This window comes from Numenius arquata, chromosome 13 (assembly GCF_964106895.1).
Source record: "Numenius arquata chromosome 13, bNumArq3.hap1.1, whole genome shotgun sequence".
In the NCBI taxonomy this organism is placed as follows: domain Eukaryota; kingdom Metazoa; phylum Chordata; class Aves; order Charadriiformes; family Scolopacidae; genus Numenius; species Numenius arquata.
The window spans coordinates 18,416,337-18,440,461 of NC_133588.1; the positions used below are offsets into that span (position 1 = coordinate 18,416,337).

General features: G+C 38.5%; 1 long non-coding RNA gene across 1 annotated transcript; it reads left to right on the forward strand.

Annotated features, from left to right (window-relative positions):
* Positions 1-3,200: 3,200 nt before the first annotated feature.
* LOC141471571 (uncharacterized) lies at positions 3,201-23,121 on the forward strand. Its single transcript, XR_012463523.1, has 6 exons — positions 3,201-3,405; positions 3,548-3,806; positions 7,020-7,140; positions 8,155-8,230; positions 16,094-16,296; positions 22,883-23,121. It is a non-coding gene; the product is annotated as an uncharacterized lncRNA (long non-coding RNA).
* The last annotated feature ends 1,004 nt before the right edge of the window (positions 23,122-24,125 follow it).

Here is a 24,125-nt window from a genome sequence, read left to right on the forward strand (position 1 = left end):
TTTCCTAATCTCCTGCCTCGATGTACTGCATTTAAAAATACTTCAGAAAGTAGGCTGAAGTGGTAAGGATCAAAATTGTTGGACATTTCTGAAAATTTATGCCTAAACATCCGCTCCAGGATCACTCACAACAGTTTCTTGTAGAGAGTGTAGGAATGGAAGACGAGCTGTGTGCTCAGTCAGAGCAGGGCGTGTAGTTCACAAACATAAGGAGCAGGCCCTGAACAAAAGTCATCTTCTCAAGCCGTTGCTTTCCCCATCGTTAGATTAACTATGAAACCATTAAATTTTAGGACTAAATGCAAATATCGCTCCTTTGCTTCTGTGATGACATGCTGTGATTCACACTTGTGTCTGGCTGCATGTTTTCTCCTTTTCATTCGGGCTGTTCTGCATGGCAGAATTACGACGTTTATTATTATATTACCGATCTTCCTCAGCCCCATGATTTCCCTTCAAGTGATTCAGCTTTTTCTGTCATAGAGATATAGCACTATGCAGCTTTTATACAGGTGAAATTTGCATTACCCATAAGCATCGCCAGTCAAAATTCCTCATAAAGTACACATTTCAATTAATGTTTCTGACTCCTGATCATATGAATGTAGAAAAAAATTTATATTCTGAACTTGGGTGGAATACCCAACAAGTAATTCTACTGCAGCTCCATTATATTTTTAAAAATTACCTGCCCTCTGTTGTGACACAACTCCCACAGTACAGCAGCGTAGACATATAAATAACTATCTTCTAAACTTTCTATCGACGAATATTGTTTTCTGTCATCACAATTGCACCATGAAATATGAAAGTTCAATTTCCTCTTCATTTCCTTTTAATAAAACTTCTGTTCATTTCATTTTTGAAAAGAGATTGGATCTAAATTACTTTGACTTCTTCTGGCCTAACTTTGGTGAATATTTCGAGACAGAATCTGAAAACCTTTTAAAACCCACCAAGGAGATTAAGGGCTGGATTCTCAGGGCTTTGTACTTACATTCTCATCTCTATTTCAATACAAGTCTTTTGCATTTAGAAATGACTGTATTGGTTCCAGGACATTGTTACAAGAAGCATAAATATTGTGCCCACTGCCGTAGTTGCTGTTTAAAACTTAACATTTCCAAACAGCAATTTTTTGTTCAAATAGCAGGGAAGGGAGTTAACCACAGAAGTAAATTTGCCAGATTATTTTTCAGCAAAAGCTGCTGTACTTTGTGGTTCTACTGCAGCCTTTCCCAATTTTTATAGATAGCATTTGGAGGGATGGGAGCGGTATGATCTTCACCGGTAGGTAAATGGTCAAGTTAATGGAATTAAACCAAGGGAAAAAATAAATTGGCTAACGCGAATGCAGATTTCACAGGGTGGCTCTCCATACAAGTTGTGTCTTTTTTTCTGTTGGTTTTCATGGAAGCTTTTTCCTAAAATTACAGCAGTGATTCAGAGCAAGCTCAGTTCGTACATTAATAGCGTAGGCTTGTGGGTCATCGACTGTGTCTGTCCACTGAAGTTAGAGGTTTCTGGGCTGAATAGCATCGTCCGACACAACAGGCTGGACATCCAGCTATCCTCATGACACTGAATATTTCATATTGTTCGTTCACTTTGGCTAACAGTAAAGTACATGCTGAATGCTGTGGAATCGATGGAATTTCTGCTTAAACTCCCCTGGCAGAACAATGGTATTTCTAAGTGTTTTAGGAAATGTGTTGTGACTGTTAGAGGCATAAACAACTAGCAGTTGTTTCAGTGTGCCTAACTTCATGCACATGTGCGTCTGCATTAGTGATGGAATATATATATACTCAGAAAAGATTATTTTTTTCAGCCTTTGTTGTGAGATGAAGAAAACAGTGTGATGCCAGCCCTGGATGTCCCTGCCATTCTGGAAGTGATCTTTCATCAGCTGGGATTACATGGTACAGCTGACAATGATTCTCTTTTCATAATTGCTCTTGGGGCAAATCCGAGTTCTCTAATTTTTTTGTGATGCATAAATCCAGGCAGGAGAAGTGGTTTTTCTCTGTGCAGAAGCTCGGTATCTGCAGAGCCAGCTTTTGTGTGCGCATCAAGGAGTGCTGTCACTGGAGACCACGCATTCTTTTGAATTGCTGCAGAATGTGAAGCTGAGACTGATACGTGGTGGATGGACCCACCTCTATCTGCCAACGAGGCTGCATCTCAGAGTGATACCAAAAAAAGTCTTTACTGCAGTCAATCCGTCTACATTTTCAACGGTGCACTGCATAATAGTTTGGAATTAATATTCCAATGTGGAGATGCGAGCATGAGCTTTTGACAAAGGTTGTTTCCCATTCCCTCCGTTAAATTGATAATGAGTTTGAATTCTGCAGAAACCATGTAAGACAATATGTTGGCTCCACAACGATGTAATTATAGCTGTTTTAAACTATTTCAGCAACTCTCTTGTGCACATGAAATCAAACAAGTTTGGAACAATATTTCATCTAATTTCCAATGTGTAATTGAGAAATGTGCTCTTAATTTTCTTTGTTCTTTGTTGGCAAAACATTATAAAAACCCCTTCATCTGACAGTCTTGGGTTGGTTGGGGAAAAAAAGAAAAGAGAAGCAGGACCTCAGACCTCAATTTCACTTATTATAATAAATCAATTTCATACTCATTTGTGTTTAATCTCCATTGGAAATTTACATTATCCAATCAGAACTGAACAAGTCCCTCAGGGGAGATCAAGTGTCACATAAAAATTCAACAGGAAATTCATGCAATAAATCAGTAAAAATACAACTCATATATGGAGATTTTAAACCCATCTAAATTCTATTAAAGACCTCTAAATCCTATTTTAGACAGAACAAGAAGGAAACTTGGGAACTGTAACATCGCTAAGAGGCTCCCCAAAGTGCACATACTAATATTTAATCATTTATACTTTTTGCATGTCCAAATTAAATAGTTTAACCAAAGTGAGCATAGCTTTCATTTATACTTTTTCTTCTGACGAGGAGTAGTTTATAAGGACAACATTATATCATCATAATCGTCAAATGTTTAGCTGGTTTAAAAGATACTCTGTATGTTGTAGGCAACCTTTTGGCCAACTGAGTTAAAATTTGCAGTATATGTGATAGGAGAAGGGTTTATGTGATTTACAGTGGATCTAGACGTTCCTTGATGAGATTTGAGCATGTGTGTATGTTCTCTTTGAAAAGCAGAGAATAAGAAGGAGGAATGAAAAAGGAGGAAGCAGACAAATGACAACGGAAAAAGCAAAAGCCATCTGTGGTGGGCGAATTAATAAGTTCCAAGTGATGGGCTCTACATTTTCTACCTTGAAATGAGGAAAAAGCTGTGGAGTAATAGTGGATTGCTTCTTGCTCTGCAGCAGTCAGAAAGGAAGACAGAGCATTATAAGGTCTGGTAGGTTTATAAAAATCAAGAGTTTGTGAAGAAGCAGGAAGCAGAGAGATATCTGTAGTCCTGTCCAGCTCCAGTTTCAGAGACAACTGCTCTGAAACCATTTACTCTTCAAAATGATGCTTTTTATCTTCTGGACTTCTAGGATGTTTCTTATCTGGTGAAAGAAGCCACACTGAAACAAAGGACAGAAGCCTGGAATGTTTGTTTAATATAAATGAGTAATACTGTAAAATCTGGAATGAGGAAACGGTCATCTGGGACATTTGAAACGCTGTGTGTGCTTCACCGTTACGGTCTTGGGCTGAGTTCAAGATAGTTTCCCCTCCTTCAACCAATAGATCTGCCGTTGCTGTCTGTGAGAAAGCCATTCTTTAAAGCTCTAGCTACGGTGTAGAAACAAGGTAGGAGAATAAACCAGAAACCCATTGTATCAAAATGATTGCATATACAAAAAAAAGATTTAAAAGCTCCAAATATTTCTGTTTTATGGAATGTGAGAGCTAAAATGTATATTAAAAGAAACATTGTTGGTTACAATGCTTTATTTGGAGTAATTTGAACTAGTTCTGTTTGAAGGACAAGACTGCAAGTATAATTAACCTCTTGGTCTCTGCATATTTGTATCCCTGAGATTAAAAAACTTGTGAATGAGTTTCATTTGCACTTTGAAAGAAGTTGTTACAGGAAAGGCTCATTACAACTGACACATTGCTGTTGCCCACATTGCTCTGTTATTTCCTCAAAACATGAATCACACATAATCAGAATAGTCAGGGTGTCTTTATTACCTTTGGATTGTTTTAGGGAAAGCAACAGATGGTGATATTTGAGTTGTCCAGATATAGAAAATACGGGCTTGCACCAGCAGCCTGTCTTTGAGTCTTGTTTGCCTTTTTACAGACATAATCCAGAATAATTAGGCAAGTATTTAAGTTCCTGCTTAAGTACAAAAGTGGATCAATAATAAATGCTTGAAGTTATTAATCTGGTTGGAGGCTTCCTGAAGTCAATACTTACACGGGTAAACCCTTACACTTTCAACACAAGATAAAACTGGTGTCTTCTGCGTCTCTTTAAGTCCTTACGCATTTAGCACCAGACAGGGCTAACGCTTTACTTATTTAAGGAAGGAAATTTAAGCTTTTGAAAGTTCTACCCCTAGGAAATGAGAGCTGTCAGGTTCTCATTTTTACACTTTACATTTCCTTTTTTCTCTCTTATTGCTCTTACTTCCTCTTAAAATTGTGACGTTTCTCAGAAAAAAAATAAATATTCTTTCTTGTGAGAACAGGAAAACCTGTGCTGAATCAGGTATTCTTGTTTTGGGGGAAGCTGCAGTTCTTGGCTGATACAGGGTTCTTGCATTAATCAGATCTGTTGCACAGCACGGGGGTGTAGAGGCATGTAGAAATTAGATCGAAATTCTACTTTATTTTTATGTAGATGAATTGGAGCAAAACAGAAATTGCAAAGGAATACAAACTCATAGTTCATTTGTTATTGTATCATTGTTTTAACAAACTGAGTTGACAGATCAGAATAACACAATTCAGATTTATTTACAGTCTGCTCATTTTTTTTAACTTGGCAGTAGAATAAATAGAATTAGGGGAGTGAGTTAGTATTAACCACAGTTTGAAACACTTACATATAGCTCCTTTTTTTCTTATCTCGTGCTGTGAATGATAGTATGCCAACAGTGATAAGAAAGTTCTGCTCATCTGAATCTGTTGACACAGTGTTTTAAAAAGTATAGCAGCTGAATAAGAGTCCTGGGCGTTTTGGTTCAGTGCTGACTATATTTCATACAAATAAATACTCTGTAACGGTGTTTTAGCATTAATAAAATATTCATCTCTTAATAAAACTACTTTTTAACCTAGAAAAAAAATGTCTTTGGTATGTACATATAGATTTTCACTGGGAGAAAATAAAAAATGCACAGCTCACAAAGAAAGAAGGCTGGCGTAATAACCTTTTCAGTGCTTGTTGGCTTTATAAGTCCTCTAATAAATTACAAACTAATTTAATCATACTCCATAATTACATACTCTTGAAGGAATAAGACTTCAGATCCGGAGTGTATCATACTTAAAATACAATGGTGTTGTGTATCACACAGCCCAATGAAACTGCACAGTAGCAGTAAATCAGTGGCCCTGAGGCTGCCAGGCAGTAAGAAATAAAGAGTAGGTGCTTATGACCAAGTGCGCATTTTATTAGAAACCGAGAAATGTGATTTGACTCCGACACACAGAAAAGTTAAATGGTGATTATTTTTTTTCTTTTTTGGACTGGTAGAAATAAACGTGTTTTGAAATGTTGTTATCATCACCAAAACCAACTGATTTGAGATTGACTTTTTAATTCTATTTGATAAGAGCAGTAAAATTAAATTTTCTAAGTCTTGATGCTTCAAGATAATTATTTTGGACTGTTGTGGAGTGTTGTGGTGTAGTGCTTATGTGGGTGGCCTTAGCTCAGAGCCCTGGTTTTGCGCCTGGTTAAGTGTAGCGTGTGCTTATTAATATGATGCATTAAGCAAACCAGAACTGTGATCAAAACTGGTATTTGTTTGTTTGAATTACAAGGACTGCAGATGAACAATTTTCTTTTAATTTGCAACAGATGTGCTTACTCCTTTGAATGATTAACAGGCGTTCTGCTGTGAAATACTTGATTGGGGTTGGATCTTTTTCTGTAGCCATTTGTTTTCCCCAGTGTTAAGATTTCTCCTATGGCATTATGTCATTCCTAGAGAATAGTTTTCTTTTTAGTCCCTGACTGCATATGTTTATATTGCTTTAAAAGAATGCATTAAGTTTCTGGAGCCCCAAATTTGGTTATATGATGCGACTTTTTTATAAAGGCAAAAATAGGCACACAGCTACAAAATAATTCCTATATATGGAGTCCAAATTTTCTTTTTTGCAAATACTTTCCCAATTTTAGAGTATACATAAAACATGGGAGACAATAAGTTATTGCATTACATTAATGAAATCCTATTAGCAGAAGTTCACTGTCATTTTATGCGTGTAAAAGTATTAGATCATCCTGTAATCATTTTCATTTTGAAAACTGAGTTCTTGCAGGAGACTCTGTAGATGAGAAAATTTCTAAAATAATCAGCTTGCTGTCTTAAAAGCTCCTCTCGACCATACTACCATATTTCCTTGTTAATGTTGAACTCTTACATTTCTTCCAGGCCAGGAAACATCTTCTAGATTTGTTAGTTTTCAGCCACCTGAGCTGGAAGAAGTTAAAAGCAAATAGACTTTTTTAGTGAGACATTACTTTAACATTGGCCATCTTTTCACCTAAGAAAGCAAGGCATAATTCCACCTTTCCAAGTCTTTTCAAATTCATTCATTAGAAGGACAGGTTTTAATTAATTTACAAAATGTATTCCATATTTGCTTGGCTATTAAACCCTAGATATTCTGAAGGGTGTTGGAAAATGCCCACTTAAAACTAAAATTAGTTTATATCACTCTTTGTTCCATCTGTGTTCTATTTCACTGCCAGAATGGGGGAAAAAATAGAGGTAGAAGGTTAGCAGTGAAAGTACTTATAAAAAGCAGTAATTATTAACCTTGGTGGTACGTCAACAGGATGTTCAGCTGCTACTGAGAAGAACCGAAAGTTGGAAAGGACTTCAATCCACCTACTGCCAGAGACTCTGGATATGTGACAGCCTTCTGACTGATCCAGGCTTTGCTGTTGAGGCACCAGGTTGGTAATTGCAGTGTAAGCATCTCAGTGGAGTGAAGTCAGTTTTCCTTCAAATATTTTTTAATTGTGCTGGCTTCTGAGAAGTCCTTTTGTGCCCATTTTACAGACAGTGTCGTGACTGAAATGACCCCTGGTGGGAGTACATGTCTTGACACGGCTTATTCTTTGAGCTTCTTGAACAGGGTTATGGGACCTGGAATGTCCCATAAACTCTAGTTTAGCTCTTGTTGCGTGGTTTGAAGGTCGGGCTGTTGGCCACACTCCAGACCAGCTCTTTTACCCATTCTGTGCTGTGAGCAGATGTCCCCTCTATGTACGGCGCTGCTTGTGGGGGCCTGCAGCACATAGAACTTATTCTTTCCACAACAGTGACAACATTTCTCTTCAACAAAAAAGAAAGAATTTATAAAATGACTTAGTATTTCTTCATTAGTTTACCTAATTGCATGCAAATCAACATTCATTTTGTCTTATGCTCTAAAGGAAATATAATCAATTAACAACAGTCTCCTTTAATGCTGTTTCCTATTTAAGCTGTAATTTTCTTCACAATATATAGAATAACATTTTTATATTATATTTTATCATTACTGAAGTTTGAGTTGAGCTAGCTTTATTTTCAGTCTTAATGTTTTTGTCGTTATTCTTTAGATCTATGATGTGTTCCTCTTACTGATCAGCTTTGATTTAATGTAGTTGAAGTCCAACATAGTCCAGGCTCTGGAGAACTGTCTGCTGTGATATTAATGTTGATGTCTTTGACAAGCTTGACCTACACAAAATCTCCGTCTCCCTTCTGTGTCATACCATGTAAATTTGGTTGACTACAGAACACTTCAAAGTTGTTTCTAGGTAGTCTTAATCATATTTTCCACAACATTGCGTTCTCTTTGATTTTTTAGCGGTAGGAAGAAGTGGTGCTAAAGCTATCCGTGCTATGCTTCTTCCTTGGGACTACTCTTCTCCTAGAAATGATGTTTATAGAATTTTGCATCTTTTTTCTGTTGTTCACAGGAATACGGAAAAGGTTTCATTTGGAAACTGGCACTGGAGTGGAATGGGAGGTGGAAGAGCTGTGGCTGGATCTGCAGTAAGTTGGAGGGGAGATTTGTCAGGAAAAGGTTTTCCTCATACCCAAAAGATCAGGGAAGCTGGGTTGCCACAAGGCATCTACATGTGATTTTACATTAAAGAGACAAAGGGTTTAGGGTGGCTTTAAGCTGTAAAGTTGACGAGGTTCACTGACTCAAGGAAAGAGTGAGGCAATCAGGCTGTTAAAGCTTTCTTCTGCTTTGGTAATTCCTACACATTCCTCATGCCACTATTTATCACAGAAAGTAGCTTCATTTCAACATTGACTTTCCAAGTCTTGACAAGTATATTCATATTTAGAGTGTTCATTACACACATTATACATTAATATACATTATATTTTTTATTTGGGAATAAAGCAGGAAAGCATCCTGCTTTGCTTTGCTTGGCTTGGGACCACAAAAATGCTGTAAAAGCTAATCTGAGGATTGCTCATTTTTTTCCAGTTCACATCAATGAGTATAATTGGAGAAAACAGGTTAAAGATAAATGTTGCGTTCTCAAGGAAATTATTATGTTAAGCCTCTCTAGAAAATATATTACTTTGTTTGCTCTCATTTTCGATGAATATAAGAGCATATTAAAGACATTATTCATATGCATTCTTAGTGTGTATGAAATTTATGTTTCTCCATTACATTGCATTCCACTTCATTTTTTTTACCTCAAGAGTTTGCTATAAAGGTGTAGTTAATTTCTAACATTGGTAATTTCAGTTGGTTTGATAATCTGTTGCATTATGTCATAAAATTTCTGTGATCTCTGATGCCTATTAAATACGAACCTGGATGAGTGAGGAAAAGCTCTCAGATAACATCATTATCAAGGTTACATACCAGCTGCACTGATATAAAATATAACAAATTCATTGTGGAAAATGTTAAACAAATACCTGTGGGCTGGAAGGCTTTTCTTTACTTTTTCTGATATTTGTAAATAAATATGACCAAGTGCAGGACTAACACATCAAAATATTTGGAGGGCTGTAGTTCTTTATTGCTCTCTTTCTTAGGTGGCATATTATAAGACCAAGCCTGTGTGGTGGTTCGTGCCCAAAATTACAGCCTGTACCAAATTACATGTCAGATGAAATTCAAACAATACCACGCCTTTTATGTTAAATTTTCCACTACCTGAAGCTGGAGAGCTTTACAGATTTAACCTCCTAAAAGACTTGTGTTCGCACTTAAAATACACTGAAACTGTGCTTCACTGCACTTCAGGTGTTAAGTTATTCACATCTTAAGTTTAAATGTGCGCTTACTCTTTGTTTAGGTGCAGATGAAATGAAAATACTTGATCCCTTTTCTTTTTGGTTTCTTGCATGATTTCCCTGCATGCGTAATTCCTGTACCACACGTGGACATACGTATTTGTTGAAATAGCTTTCCTTTGAGCTCATCCCAGAGGTAGTGATGTACAAATTTTTTCGACTCGATATCATTTGTGAAAAAACGCGGCCTGAGTTAGATGCGTTCTGTGATGGTGGTACAGGGTCTGCTGGTTTTCAGAACAGAAGTATCTTCTCTGTTTATAGCATAGTTCCCACCGGACTTCTAGTAGCGCTCGTGGGCCTCGACTGAGATCATGGGCTCTCTCTGCTAAACAATGCACAAACTCTCAGCGGAAAGACAAACACCAAACAGTGCAGATCCCTAAAGATTTACAAAAAAGATCATCAAGCGCACGAAGCCAGAAGGGTACAAAATTGTTTTTTAGAGGTGTTGTGCGCTGTAAGTCAGCTGGAAGGGAGCCCCAACCTCCTCCTCCCCACGCTGCACTGTGCTGCCTCTTCAACAGCTTCCTCTGAACATAGATAAAAATAGATATATTTCTTATAGATATGTCTATATATATAAAAATATATATATCAAAAGTCAAACTACAAGGGGTCATGAGACAGGTTTGACTGGGTTTTTTTAGTATCAGATTATAGAAACTAAAAATGTCAAGAAAAAGAATTTCAGGGGAAGTGAACGAAAATAACAAGAGATCAAAAAGAGAAGCTGTTGGACAAGCAAGATACAGTGGAAGGAAATGAACGCAGGCCTGGAAAATATTTGTACGGTCAGCCCAGTTTCCAGCGCTCATGGGAGAGTTGAGATTAAAATGTCTAAAACAGAAACAGAATTTTCAGTTTATGATACAGAAAACCCCAGACTGGAGCAATCAGACCAGAACGCATCTTTTGTAAGTTAAATTCAAGGCATAGCTCCAGAGCATTCCAGGAGAGCTTCTGGATTCCTATAACAGTAACAGATTTTTAATAGCTCTTTTGACAGTGCATGAGGGATTGAAGGAGTAGGGTCGCAACCAAAACCTTTTTTACAAGATTTTTAGCAAGCCAGGAAAAAGAGTTTCGGAAGGTTTAACTCTTTGGTAGTTCAGACCTAGGGGTGATAAATAAATGATACCACCAAGTACCTGGACATACAGAGTATATGGTAATAAAATCTCCCATGAAATTCAGCCAAATTTAGTTTGGGTGTACTAGAAAGGCTGCTGAAATTAGGAGATAATGCCAAACCTGAGGTTTCATACCTGCTGAAGGCAGCCTGGGGAAGGAGATGTTCGTCTTTGATGTTCAACTGACCAGTGAGAAGGTTGAAAATTGTGGTCAAAAGCTGACTAAAATGTTTAGATTTATAATATTACACACAATTCCGTGTCTGAAATACTTTTCTGTTATTTTTTTTCTCCATATAACAGCCTGTAAAACTGTGTATCAGAGGGTAAAGATCTTTGTAAGACAGAAGGGATCTTGAACATCTTTGGTTTTGTACTTGAGACTATCTGTGAAAAAATCTGAATTTCTAAGACCTAAAAAGTCTACCTGATGAGGTCTTTTGAGATGTCTCTAAATTAAACCCACAGAAATTAGGCTGCCATTGAAGCAGTCATGAGTTACATGCGTCCCTAAAACCTGTCTTGGGCAAACTGATGATTTCTTTTTAATGATCCTTACGTCCAGTGATGCAGCCGCTGCTTGCCAGGCATCAGCATGAGGCAAGACCTTTATTTTTCTGTTGACATAATCAGGATTTATTTGAACTCCTGTCTCCAAAGATAAGACTAATAGATGTATGAATACAGGGAGTCCTCGAAGAGCTGGCTCTTAAAAATAAAGGCAGGTGATGATAGGCCAAGTATTTTACAAAGCCAGATGAGTGCTGGTAGGTAACCGGAGGTAAAGGTGACAAGGGCACAGGCTTGGGATTATATTTTTACATCTATGCCCTGCACTGAGAGGTTTTCTTTTTTTTTTTCCTTAAATGTCTCTGTGTTTTCCAATGTTAAATAAAGGGATTCCTGGTTTTTTCCTGTATTTGAATTCAGTAGGGTCATATGTAAGATAAAATTGAGGTGCTGATACCTGTTTATCGTCCTAATGCATCTAAAGTATACATAAAAGGTAAAACTCCCTTCTATGTTCTGACAGCACATCGGGGTTAATATATTCACATCTTAACTTGGAGCCAGGTCAGCTGTTTAAAATGATTAAATGTTAAATCTGGTATTTACTCTTGGACTGTGCAAAAGTCAAAGGGAACAATTTGTCAGCTCATTCATATTTTGCTTCTGAAGCCAGTTAACTAATCAGTCTAACAGAAAAAGAAGTAAGATAAATGGAGGCCGTTCTGTTTGGTAGAAAAGCGTACATGAAGATAAATTTTTCACATTTTGCTTCATTTCATCTGCGGTTATCACTGTCATAATTGCATCCGAACACTCAAGGTGCTCTTCATATTGCTTCTATGATATGAATGGTTTAAGCTGAAACTTAGCTCCTGCAGCACTGGAATTTTCTGTATTCCTTTTTCTGTATTCTAATTTAGAAAAAAATCTCTACCTTTTTATATAAAAGTGATTTTGCCAAATAAACAACAAAGGCTCAAGAGCCGTGTAAGCTCTCAGTTTCTGCTAGGAACGAGCTTGCATTTAAGAAATTCTGAGCAAATAAAATCATGTTACCATTGCTAGTATAGTTCCCATTAGTTTATATTAAAAATACATGATAATCTAGGCTCAAATAGCTTGCAGTGATTTGTTTTCCTGCCATGGCTTTAAGGAGTAACAAGATCATCTCCTTTGCCTCACCTAAAACCTGCCAAAGGGGTACCACTATTTTCAGTTCCTGATAGTCATCAGGTGTTTCTCGTTGCAGCCTCGTGAACTAAATGATGATATGGAAAACCCTAAAAGCTATGGACTACTGTGTTAAAAAAATCTAATTATTTTTAAAAGGAAGTAAATAAAAGCCTGTGCAAAATAGGATCTTGACCGTTTTTCTATTGCTGCACCACAGTGGGTTTCTTTATTGAGAACTCCTTAAAGCCTAAGGAAAAGGCCAGGATTATTAAAAGAGGCTTTTCCTCTGTTAACGCGTAATAGTTTTCTGACTAAATTAATTATAACGGCATAGTTAGCCACAGACGCAGAATTCTCGTCAGGGTTTGTAATCTGATCCTGTGCGGTGTGATTTTATGATGGATAAGCAGCCCAACAAATAAGCAGGCCCAAAGCAGCTGTATTAAAACTGCTGTAAAAGGTGGACTAGCTCTCTCGGTGAGCTCCGTTGCTGCGCCGGTAGGCTGAGAGGTTCTTACATAGGCACACTCATTTTGGCACCCTGTGCGCTTTTAAAAGAATCTCATTATTAAAAAAAACCCCTTCAGCTTTGTGCCAGAGAAGTACAGGAGTGGAACTGGATTTCTTTCTTTTACAGTTTGTCAGAAATTTGATGTAGTTTTATTGTATTAAATTCTCAACTACTCCAGCTGCTGTAGGAAATATGTAGCTAAACAATAAGCTCAGAAAGGTAAATGCATGCGTGATGTTCTTAAAATTCTAATGCAAACCACACTTAGCTCAGAATTTCCAAACCCACATCATTTCTGTTTTTTAAGACTCTGCTGGCCTTTTTAAAATCACCTATGAGTTTAAGTCAATATATTCTGCTGGCAGTAGAGTTCATGTTATTAGCCAAAAATGTGTGGGTCATCAAATACTTTTATAGCCACATAGTGAATTTAATTAATCTTTTATTATAAACATAGGATCTTTTTCTTAAATAGAAAATTTAATTCAGTTACCAGGAGTTTCATTCCTCCTTTGGTACAGTAACTTTCAGCTTTCTCTCAAGTGTTGGGTTTGGCGGTTTTTCAAGAAATCTGACTTGGATTCTGCAGTCTCATCCTTTCTACTAATCTAATTGCAACATTCAGTCAAGTTATAAAAGTATTTTTTGGGAAAATTTGAGAAGATGAGGAGAGCAGTTTCCATGGATAATATTTTGTGATTTAAAGTTCTTGCTTGTGGACATTCCCGTGCTCCACCACACTGGTGCAAGTATCTCCACTGGTGTCTAATGGAAAGGCATAGTTGACAAACTATTCCTGGATTCAAACTTTACTTTTCTTCCAGGTTTTTTCACTATTTTACCACAACATTTTTTGCTTGTTTGTACTAAAGGAAAAAAAAAAGAAAATGAAAAAAAATAGCTTTTCCTACCCATAGTTCAGTTTGTGGGAGTGTTGCTCCTTTTGCTTGCCTTGATGGCAAACAGAAATCAATGCTTTTCTAACAGTGATTCTGAAATTAATAGGTGCTTCTGGTGAAGACTTTTAGAAGATTAAAAATAATGCATATGCAGTAGCAATCAGAAGAATCTTTATAACTGATTTGACCCTATAAATTATATCAAACTGATCTTCTGCCTTTTGCATATTAAACATTTATATATGGCATGCTTTCAAAAGCAGTTTACTTTCTGTACTGACACTTTAGTCTTGCAAAACAGGTTCTTGATGTGCTTGGACACATCTTCCTTTAGGATGTGGCTATTACTGGACCCCAGACTTCAGCAGCTGGTCTGGTGAATTACCATTTATTGTCGGAGTTCAATAAACATAATAGTGCATGAATGCAGAGAAACTATGCTAACTTTTCAATATCACTGCATTGTCCATGCAAAGTACTATTACACTAATTACAGTACATAAGTATGTGTGACTTCTAGGAAAAGGGAAAAAAAAAAATTTAATTAGGGGAATTTGCTTTTCTTGAGGTTGAGAAATGCCGGCAAATATGGCCCGCTTTTCCTTTCCCAAGAAATATGGTCCTTTTCAAATACGTTACATTTTTGCTTTGTGTCCTTTAGCCTACCCCAAGTGGCTTGCAGTATTTATCAACTTTAATCAACATGACTGACAGGAAACCTGATAATAGAGAATAGCTGTCTGCACTGGTGGGGCAAAATCTTTTGAAATGTCAGCAGTGAATACACTGTATTTACATTTCTTTGGGACTCTCGCTTTTAAAGGATTTTCATCTTTTACACTGGAGGGATGAAAGTAAAGGTTATTTAACTATATATCAGAAATTGTATCTGATGACAGTGTGACAAAATATTCCTGCTTCCAGAGCACAGAACGGCTGCCTCTCATCTCTGGTGCTGTTTCAGTGGCCTTACAAGTTCACAGCTACTATTTGTCCTCTAGTATTGGAAGCTGTTCATCATCCAATTAATGACAGTCCTGGAGTTTTCTTTTTTGAAATCTATTTTTGGTTTGGTCAGCATATTAGTTCTTTGCATAGATTTATAGTATATTAAGTACAAACAATTAAGATGAATAATAAATTGCTTCTGGGCTGTCCTGACACGCGTTGCTCTGGCTAGAGACTCTGGGAAAAAGGCTGAGTTGTCTGGCTGTGCTGGGTCACAGAGGCTTGGCCAGACGTGTGCTCACGAGCAAAACCATGTCACAGCCACGAAACCCGCTTGGTTTCAGTCTGTGAAGTTCGGAAGTCTGGAGAACTTTGGCTTGGTGTTGTCCGTAGCAATCAGTGAATTCCCTGGGGCTGTAGTGGACTCACAACTCCATAGTGGCTCCTCTCCTTCGTGTCCTCTGTTCTGAGTGTGGGGCTGCTAAATGTGGGGCTGGTGGTTCAGCTGCTGGCAGGAGTTTCTCTTCTGGATGTCCCCTCTCCCAGAGCATTTCCCTGGGACAGGCCTCCTGGTGCTCAGCCGCTGGGTGCTCCCAGTTTGATCCTGGACTTCACACATTGTGACTTCTCGGATTGGGAAAGCTGATCTCCCCAATGCAAGACCTTCTGTTTTCATTATATTGAAGAATGGAGGAGAGTACCTAGGGAGCTTTCAAAAAATAAGAGTAATTTCTGTTATTTTCTACCTCTGGACTTCTTTTGTATTCTACTTGGTGTTTCCTTTGCATTAAACCTGCTTTTAGATATTAAGAAATGTCAGCCTTGGCAGCTGTAATGGCACTAGCCTCAGAAGGTTTTAGAAAAAGAAAAGCCTGCATGAAGAAAAACTGGAACCAAGAGGAATAGGTGGAAGTATCTTTGTTTCTCAGTGAGAGGAGGTTTCCTGATCCCTGTCGAAATCCCTTTAATGTCTCCATTGTCCTATAGAGCTACTGACTTCCTTGTGGGAGCATTTCCGCTAGCATTTCATAATTCAGAAACTGTTTTTATTTTAACCCCAAAATATAGCCCGTTTCCCTTTTGACTACAAACAATAAGAGTATTGGTAATGGAAAGATTTTTAAATTATTTTGGGAATAATCTGTAAAAATATTTCAGAAAAAGTTAATGAAAAATAATATTTTAATGTTTAAAGTGCTCTTTTTTGAAAAAAAGATGCAAACTTTCCACAATATTTCTCAAGGAGAAAGTTCATATTCTCTCGCTTCAAACATCAAAACTTTTTTTTAATGAGAAAAATCCCAGTAACTTTAGCAGGAGAGTAATTAAGCTGTAGAGATTCCCATCAAGGCAAACCAGTGGAACTATGGCTCACCAATAATGTATTTTTTTTTCCCTCTTTTCCTCCATCTAGTATATTAGTTTCAGATGGATATCCTGTGCCCAGTGCTGTGCCCAGAAGCGAAGTTACCAAGGCCGAGACATCCATCTGCTGCCACCCTGATCAGTGCCGGGGGAGAGCGGGTGCAGGGACAGCTGAGAGGTGACACTGAGGGTCTGCAGAGATGGAACCCGAGTCATCTGTTCTGCGAGGGCTCAGGCTGGAGGGAAGCCAAGGTAGGGAGTATGTTGTCACCAAGAGCATTTATCTGGGTTTGTTGTGACAAATGCCCTTGTACCTTTCAAGTACCATAAGTCTATCTCTTACTTCCTTAGATCCCATAACACCTTCACTTTCTTTACCATAAACTATTTCCAACCAGCCCCCCTGTCATTTGTGTGGAAAAAAAACCCTGTCCAAAGTCTGCTCTGCCTCTGAAAATGTATATGTAGCTGCTTCGGGAGACAAACCAGGCCCTTGAACAAAGAAGTAATGAGAGATTATTCATTAGGGAAGGGAAAGGAATGTGGTCTGCAGCATGGCAAAAAAAAAAAAAAGACACTGACTCCCTTGGGCTGCTCTGCACAAAGTAATTTGGAGTCTTGCAGTGGGGGGGAATCACTGCCCGGGTGGCATAAACCAGCAACAAGAAGATTTAGCATCTCCACAGTTGCTGCACAAAGTCAGCTCTATTCCGTTTAATCTTCATCAGTGCTTCTGTTTTCCACTGTATCTTCCAACACATTCAACCCCAAAAAGACCCTGCACATAAGCGAGTAATCCTCAAGATTTTTTTTAATAATGAAGCAGGGTCTCTATGGAGAGCATTTTAAACTATAGCGTTCAGGTGCGCTGGGATTATTGTATTCGCATGTGTGCCACTCACACGTCTGAAAGCTCTCACCATCTAAAAGTACCAATACTCCAAAATAAGTACCTAGATGACCTCCACACAATAAAAGGCAGAAAAGGGGTATAGCTATAATTAAAAAAATTGGAACAAGGAGGCAGGCTCTTGCTAATACCTACGTGAATGTGTAGCCTGTGCTGCTGCTGAATCGCATTTTACTGATAACCCAGGGATTAGACACGTAAATACAGTAAATGGGGAGCGCTGCCAAGTTGCTACAGTGAATTGTCTGACTGTAGCTGCATGTACTGTCTCACTGAACTGTCAGAACTCCTCGTGGTTGCAGCCCTGGGTTTTATTCTTATAAGCCTGCACCCTGTATAAGGGCACACAGCATGGGCTTACATGTAGTAGCTTTTAAGATATCCTTTATTTAATTGTAATAGAGAAAGTTGGATATCTGGAGTTATTTGTGAAATGAAGGTAGTGGATCTACTGAGGACCTGTATGAAAGGAGTCAAAGGGACTAGCCATTCCCTGCCCGTGCCCAGGAATTTTGGGGGGGTTCTGGCACTCACTCCATGCAGAAGGAGTGGTGTCTCGCCATGCGCCAAGCAGGGCAGCAACCACCCATGTCATCTGTCCCTCTTGGGCTGGAAAAATGTGCCGGACATGCTTTCTGATGTGGGCACCATCGTTCTGCAGCACCCAGTGCCAGGGCATAGACGAGGATGCAGCTGGGGCTGTCTGTGTCAGCCGAGTGTCATCTCCAGGACTAACAAATGAGGGGAGACTGGTCTCCCCTTAAGAACAAACTTTGGTTGAGAGAATAATCCTCATTAGAGTGTTCCTTCCATCTTGCTTATCTGACATGCAGGTGCGCAGGAAAGCTCATAAATAAGCCAGTAAGTATTGAGTGATTGGAAGTTTCTGTGCCGACAAGCCGCGTGGCCCCACTCATGATTCATTCTTCAAATGATGTCTACAGCCTGGATGTTTCAGATTATGGATAGTACAAGGATCTCCTACAAGGAGTCTGACCAAAAGGGAAAAAAAAAGTGATGCTAATTGGTGATTGCGACTCTCCACATACTCGGCAGAGGACACTGAAGGGAAGAAGTAAGGATTAAAAACTCTTTTTGGGAACCTCACACGTGATCCTCTTATAGGTATTTACTTACACAGAAAAACTCAGTGCATCCAGTGCTAACTCCCGTATGAGAAGGCAGAATTAAGAACCTCGGTAGAGATAAGAGACCATTCTGAACTGAAAACAAAATTAATGTTAATTTAGAACAAGTATTTTGATGTATTTTGAGAGCTGCACTAGAAATGTAATTACATAACATAGTCTGGATGTTTGAAAATACCAGAGAAATTCACAAAGAGTGTTCTGAAACTTGTCACAGCAAGTCAAATGACAGCATCTGTCTGCTGGCTCACTGTGTATCACCTGGGGGAGAATGTTTTATTTAAGAAGGAGCAAGCCAGGGGATATTGATGACCAAAAAATGAAAACGAGAATGTATTGAGCAATCGGGAGCCAAAAAAATGTTAACAAATGCATTTGAAGGTTGACGACTAAAGGGACTGTGCTTCTGCATGACATGTTAACCATGTCTGCAGAACCTTGCCAGTGCTCAGTGAAAAATAATCCTCAAAATGGTGAATTCCTCTCCCAGGAGAGTGTCAGGGGAGGTTAAATGATTTACCCAGACCAAAAAGAGACCCGTGTCGGAGTTCGGCTTGGGATGCTGCAACTGGGACCTCTGCTGGGTTTTGTCTTTCTGCTGAAGAATATGACAGTACATATTCAGGTGATGAAAGAGAGAGGCATGGGGTGCTTATTTTAAAGTAGATTTTAGGAGACATGTTTGATCTACAAATAAGGCAAGCATTCTCTTACAGAAGGCCATATGAATTCCCAAGGAATTACTTTTTGTTGAAGGAGCAAATACTATAAATAAAAAAAACCAGTTCAGGAAGGAGTTAAAAGAAATGTCAGAAAGCACAGCATTAGGGCCACTTGTGTTTACTTTATACTTTACTGACCTAAATTTGCCAATGACATAGAATGGGGAAAGGAGGATAAAGTAAATACAGAGGAACAGAGCAAATAAATTCAAAACGATCTGGATAGATTCAGCTTAGAGGCTGGATAAGTAGCTTATTCAGCTCAGTTGTACAGAAGTGTGAAGTAATAAGATTAAGAACTAAAAATAATCAAAGAGGATAGAGCCAAAAAGAAAATACAACAAATAACACAATCCCAGAAGAAGAGTAGACTGGGTACTTTTCCCGGTTGGTGGGGGAGAAGGCAGAGCTGGGTGTCGGGCAGGCGGAGGGGACGCTGCCAGCCCCAGCGCAGGCACGGGGAGCTCTGCAGCCACGGACCAGCAGAACCAGGGGGATGGCACCCGGGAGCAGCACATCACCCCACGGGACTGGGGTTTGGAGGGAAAGGAGATGGACGAACTGCAGGTTGATTGCATTTAATTGTTTAATATACATCTGTCACCAGTCCCATGTGGTGAACTGGGACCTGCCATGCTCCAGCACTCCCTGGCCCAAGTTGTTTTCAACTGGCATAGTGATTTTATTCTCATTTCTGTTCAACCGTGTGGTGCTTGGTTGGTTTTGTTTTTTTTTTCCCCTCCATACCACATTTTCCACATTTTGGTGCCTAAAGCAATGTGATCAGTATAAACAAATAAAAGTTTAAGAGTTATCTATTAATCAGGTTTGTGGTAATTGGCCATTTTGCCTTCGGGAATTAAAAAAAGTGTCTTTGGAGACACAGGGACTTGAGGAAGACAATGCTAAATATATTTTTTTTTAAATACAAACTTTATTTCACCCTTACATAGTTAGAAAACTGAATCAATAAAACTACAAGTAGATTCTATTGAAGAATATCACAAAGTCTTAGATATCTTTTCTTTAAATCATCTTTTTAAATCATTTTCTTTAAACGATCCTCTACCAAATAATTAAGGACACCATTAGCGGCTGCCTTCTGTTCAACATCAGGTTACTACTTTTTCTTTAAGAGGTACTTTTATTGTGTTGGAGAAATTATACTGAGTATTCTCTGTCTAAAGTAGCAAAATAACTCCATAATTGGATTTGTTCGGAGTAATGATAACAAGATTTAAAACACAGTTGCAAGGCAAGAAAACTTAGTGTAAAAACACTATTCTATGTCTTCAGCTGTCAACTAAAAGTAGATTGAATTTTGCAGAGCAAATTCAAATAAAAGTGTTGAGATTAAAAGTGATAAAGCAGCAACAGTGAGATCAGAATCCCTCCAAAAATTAGATTAAATCCTCCTCAGGACCATAAAAACCGTATTATCTTGACATGACTAGATCAATCATTGCAAAACAATTATCTTAACAAGTTAAAGTTGCTTTGATACACGAATTTTAGAATTTTTTTTCTTTTCTTCTCCTTGGTATGAAAATAGACTATGTATGGTCCAGGCATTCCTGAGCAGAAACTGAGACAGACGCATCTGGGCTCTCATGGTGACAAATAAGCCATAAAGTCTATCTGTAAACATCAACAAAGTCGTCCTTTAAGCAACAAAAGCTTACATTATATTGAACTGTGAAATAGAACAACACTAACTCTTGTCATTACATAGTTTATTGACTTTCATATGAACTTACTTAACACTGGTTTTGTCTCTAACTCCAAAGTTATTCTTGTAGCAGAAATACTGTGCCTGTTAGAAAGCTCATGTGCCTTATCCTGGAAATTAATGCTCATCCCGTATTTCTGAAGACGAGCAGTGCTATTATTGATAAATGAAGAACTGAACGATAGGAGAATGGTCACAAAATGGAGCTGGACCCAAAAAGAGGGGATCCCGAACTTTTTAGCTTCACTAACAACGGAAGCAGAACTTTATCTTGGTCAGGAGCACTATCGGTATTCAAAGAGAAAACATACACCGCTCATCAAATAGTTTTTTCAATCTTCTTTGGACCTTTTCGTTTCCATTTTTAATTGGGAATTTCACGTGCCTTTGCTTTTTCTGCTGGAATATGTGAAGTGTATTTTGTCCACGTTTCATTACTGCGTGATAGTTTTGTGGGCATTCTTGTTACTTTGGAGTGTCTTTGACCTTTTATGGTCAAATGGAGCAAGATTGAAAACTTGCTCGCTGCCTCCACATTTAATTCTAAGGCAAATCAGTATCGTTCTGTGTCAGAGAACGTGGCAAACACGGCTTTCATTTCACATCGCAAAAGACCCTACGTGTAATCTTAAAAAGTGAGTGCCTTTAAATTCTTTCCAAATAAAGCCAGTCATTTGTATTTTGCATCTTCTGAAAGGTATATTAAATCAGGATTTACTTTTTAAAAGGTTTTTTTTGCTTGTTAGTGTTAGAAATGATTTCCTACTGAATGCACTTTGACTAGGAAGTGCCTCTTAAAAATGATGGTATAGTACGAAAGTGGTACAGAAAGTGGTTATAAATACTTCTTACAATGTAGGAACTAATTACGACTCTAAATGAACAAAGCAATTCCTTTACACTATAAATGAGTTATCTACAGGTGAGCACTAAGGCGAAGATGCTATTTTACGTTAGAGCATAATGCAAATGAAGACCACGTGATTTTTAATGAAAACAAAATTTTCTATCAAATGTGATAGAAAAATTATACCTAATTTGCAACATTATAATACATTTTAAAATATTTTCATCTATGGGAGTTCATAATACAATTACACATCCCGGGAAATGGGAGTTGTATACGTTTGAACTACTTAACAGTGGTGGTACAAGGGACAATACTGAAATAAATGGCTTCAGAGAGCCATGAAGGACAGCTGGTAGCAGATAGCCTTACAGCAATAGTAAGTTTAACATTCCATACTGGCTTAATTCCCACATAGTTTTTCAAGTTTTATTAACCCAGACAACTCATAATAATGATGATAAACAGACACTGTCATCAAAAATCAGCAGAAATTTGATAAGATTAAATACAATGCGATACATCTTCCTTGTGCACAGAGTCTGTATAATAAATTACTCCTAGGCTTCAGAATGAGGCATTGTATAATTGAGCAAAACAGATCAATTTTTAAGGATGCTTATTTAAATGCAAAACAGACTTTTTGAGAATGGTAAACTTGATTAAAATCCCTCTTTAAGTGCAAATCACAAACAACAATATCTAATACTCACAGGCCATAACCATCCTATTAATAATACAATTTATTGTTCAGATATAATTGTAAGGTCTTAACGATGTGGCAGCTGTAATCTACTTTAAAAATTAGAAACGATGAACTCCACGGTCCTCTAACGTGGCTGAAATACAACAGCTGAGCGACTTGCGTTTGGTTACTGAAATACATTGCGTGAGATTAAATGATCAGGCTTTGGGTGTTTGTCACACATCGTGTTCCCCATCTTTAATGGTGTCTTCATAAATTATGCTATTTCTGCTATTGTGTAGATATTAAAATCAGATCCAGAAACAACTGAACAGGAATTTAGCCATCTTGGTCCTGAGTACTTTTAAAATTGGTTCAATCTTCACGTGCTGGCCGTACTCAATTTTTTTTCTATTTATTTGTGACATTTCCTGGGTAGGTGCCGTTCTGCTTTTGCACGGCAAGAGCTTTACAGAGTGGGGACGTCTGGACAGGCCGTGACTATCTCATGCTGTAAGCAAAGCTGAATTAAGAAAACCTAGTCATTCCAACTTACCTTTCGATAAGGGACCGATTCAAATAGGAATTTTTTGGCGATCACATGCCATAGTCCTGTAAAACAGAGCTCTTCATGAAATCCCTGGCAACTGGTACTGTCTTTGAAGGCATGAGAGGGGCTACGGCTCCTTCTCCTCTCGCACCTGAGGTTTCTAAAGTCCATGATAGATTTGAGAAGGCAAAACTTCACTCAATGTACAGCTGAAACGTGTGCTCTTCTTTTTTAATTTTACTTTCAGAGAGTCACAGAATTGGACAAGAGAAGAAAGAAAAAGAAAGAAGGGAAAGCTCTTAGCTTTCAGTTGTGGTTTTGCAGTCAGCGTCCCTGATCTGTTTTCCGTCATCATCGTATCAAACTCCAGCAACAGCAGAGTTTCTGCCCAGAGAAGAAACAGGATTTTCCACCAAAATCCCTTTATGCTGTAAGAGTGGACTGAAGAACAAGACGTCTGAGCTTTGAAACAGCCTTTAAACTTTGGTGAGACATAAGCATTTTAAGTGGCATATTTATTACTTTAATAACATTTATTACTGCAATGTTAATAGCCTTTTTTTATGACCAATAAACTACTTATTAGCAGCTCTATGACTGTGCAGTGGAATTATGAGAGAATGAGCTTTGAGTTAGGCATTGTAGTGTAGTTTATATTCCTCCATGTGTAAACCAGGTTTGGGAGTGGAGGTATTTTCTTGAAAAGGTGTTTTTCTTGAAAATAGGCAATCATTTATTACACCAAATGCAAAGAATTTCTTTGCAGCAGAAAATAAGACTCTCTGTGTGTTTTCAATGTTTCCGTGGTGTTGGAGTCTGTTTCCCTGCGAAGGAGTGAATTTTCGGAGGTGGGACGCTCTTTGCTGGGTGACGGGCACGGAGCGGCGGTGGCCTCCGGCTGCTGTGGAGCTGCTCCAGCGCTGCGGGGCTGGCTGCGGGCTGGTCCCCGCCGCTCCGCTTCTGCTCTGCCATGGAGGCTGAACCCAGCTTCAGCAAAAACAGACATTAGCTCCCGGCTATTGCAGGAAAAGTGGCTTGACACGTTCAGCAAGATAAGCGGTCTGACAAATTCCAGTTTGCAGCTCTGTTGCAGGATTGGCAACCTCACCTAGGGATGGGACACTGTGAGAACAGGGTAGTAGTTTAGCAAATAGCAATATTAGTAATTATTTATCCTCATGGTTAAATGATTGTGCATCATGCACTTAGGCACACAAAAGCTTTTCCTGTGTGCTGGAATTATGGCCTTTGACTTGCATCTCCACCTTGCTCACTCTCTCCATCGCCTCCCCTCGCCACATGCCCTGTTTCGCTCTGCGTGGTGTCAGGCAGCGATGGCAGTAACCAGAGCCACCCATTAGCTAACCTAAGTCAAGTGAACATGAACACAAACCGTGTATCAAACACTGATGAAGAAACAAGGGTCTAGATTTTGAAGCACAAGTCGTTAAGCTCTCTGCTTCGTATTTTGCTTCCAGAGTCCATGTATT